Here is a 2124-nt window from a genome sequence, read left to right as displayed (position 1 = left end):
TTTACTTCTAAACAATTAAAAAATCGCAATTTCTAAAAAAATGTCATCAAACAACACATATTACCTCACTAAAAGTAAATAAGCTATAAACATTATTGATATTATAATTTAAAACATTACTCTTTCATGCATAAATATAAAATTGATTTCACTTAGCTAAGTAATCTAAGTTTGATTTGACAGAAATAAACTATAAGACATGAAGATTAAAAAAAAGTGAAGATGTAAATTTCAATTGTCTAGCTATTTTTATAAGGATGTTCACATGATATTTATTCTTACGATGTTCTCAATTAGTAACTATTGCAACATTATGGTTTGTTATGTAATGATACTCACGACAAAGAACTGAATCTGCGGTCTAAAGGGTTCAAGTTGATCAGTATGACTAAAATAAAATACACAAAGTGCAAGTTTAGTGACATAGCATATGATGTTGGTGTGATAGTGAGGCTTGATACACTTGTCATCGATAAGAGAGGCGGTCTCAAGTATGTTGGATTTATTATCCAAGAAAATGAGGAGATTGACGATGATGTCACACACCATATTGGTGCAGAGTGAGTGAAGTGGAGGCTCGCATCTAGAGTATAGGGTAGTGTTTCAGCTTACTGTGTCGTATAAGACAGAGTGTTGATCAATTGAGAACTCTTATGTTCAGAAGATAAAAGTTACGAAATGAGGATGTTGAAAGGTGTTGGAAAATAGGAGAATATGCATATTGTAGTTTTGATAATTGAAAACGTACCTCAACATTGATACTACTTAGTAAAATGACCATAACTTTCTTCTTCGGACTTAGATTAACTAACACTTGATAAAGTTGGGAAAGAATATTCAAAGATCTTCAAATTGATAGGTCGTGGAACACATAACTCTACATATTCTAGGAGGGGTGCTTATTTGAATCTGACCCTAGTAAAAACTTATACCAAAACTCAATCGGTAAGGACATGACTTTCAACTCAACTTTGTGCTAGGAGTTTCGTATAACCTTAGTTCATGTCTAATGCAATCCGACACTAAAGAGTTGATCTTAATACATATGAACAATTAAGTTTCATCAGGTTTGGATCTGCGTACACATATAGATAGTTCAATTCTTAGCCGGGAGGTTTCATGTGTTACAATATGTGATATTGAAATACAAAATAAGCAAAATAAAATACAAAATGTGTTGTCATTTGTGTTCTGAGTGGTCGATGATTGTGAGGCTGGTGGAAAGAAGCACCAACGATGCTACCATTCCGCCGACACTGGTTAATAGCAATGGCCGACGACCAGATTTGTCAATCAGATCTGTAGTTCTATTCTATACTTGAGGAAGGTTTTGCATGCTGTTAGGGTCATGTATATGCTTGGATCTTCTCTCTTCATCCATTTTAGTCGTCGTGCCTACATTATCCAATAGTCCTTGAGTAATACATAGATCAAAAGATGGAAAATCACTAGAAAATTAATGAATAAGTGGGATACCTCTTGTAATCTCTTAGAGTCGGCCATTAGAGAGGATCTTTGAGGTTTTCCTTATCCAAAATCCTAATCGAAATTAGTGAATTTACTAAGCAACTAAACAAATAAATTTTTTGAAAGGTTTAAACAAAACAAAATCAGTAAACAAACCTAAAAATCGGATAAAGATGTGTATGTTAATCAATGGGATTATTGTCAATATCTTTAGTGATATCTTTTTCGATTTGTGAAAAAACGGAAGCTACGGAAGAGAGAGAAGTGGGAGATAAAAAATGAAGAACAATTGGAAGAGGGAATTAGATGAGAGAGAAAAAAAGTTTTCAAGAAAAATATCGTGTGAGAGAACGTGTTGGAAAACGTGCGAGAAAGAAAGGATAAAACGTGGGTAAAAAAATTAGAAAGAGAAAAGTGGGTAAGGGGGTCTTTTTTCCCCACCGGTAATGGGGTCAAAAAGTGGGCCAAATTTGAGAAAAAAAAGAAAGAAAAATAAATTATATTAGAATGCATTATATTTGTTAAAATACTGACATATTGACATTTTTTAATAATCATTTTAAAGTGTAGATGTTTTTAATAATTATGTTGAGAATTTTGACTAGTTTGCTAATTTTTCCTTTGGGATGGGATTAGCTTTGGAGTGGAGCACTTTGC

General features: G+C 32.9%; 1 long non-coding RNA gene across 1 annotated transcript; it reads right to left on the bottom strand.

The window, feature by feature from the left end:
* Positions 1 to 882: 882 nt before the first annotated feature.
* On the bottom strand, positions 883 to 1724 carry LOC107060258 (uncharacterized). Its single transcript, XR_001473236.1, has 3 exons — positions 1624 to 1724; positions 1477 to 1539; positions 883 to 1395 (listed from the first exon to the last, which is right to left on the bottom strand). It is a non-coding gene; the product is annotated as an uncharacterized lncRNA (long non-coding RNA).
* Positions 1725 to 2124: the final 400 nt, after the last annotated feature.

Source organism: Solanum tuberosum, unplaced genomic scaffold, assembly GCF_000226075.1.
Source record: "Solanum tuberosum cultivar DM 1-3 516 R44 unplaced genomic scaffold, SolTub_3.0 scf00069, whole genome shotgun sequence".
In the NCBI taxonomy this organism is placed as follows: Eukaryota; Viridiplantae; Streptophyta; class Magnoliopsida; order Solanales; family Solanaceae; genus Solanum; species Solanum tuberosum.
Note: the sequence above shows the minus strand (reverse complement) of the source record. Positions and strands in the feature narration are given on the sequence as shown.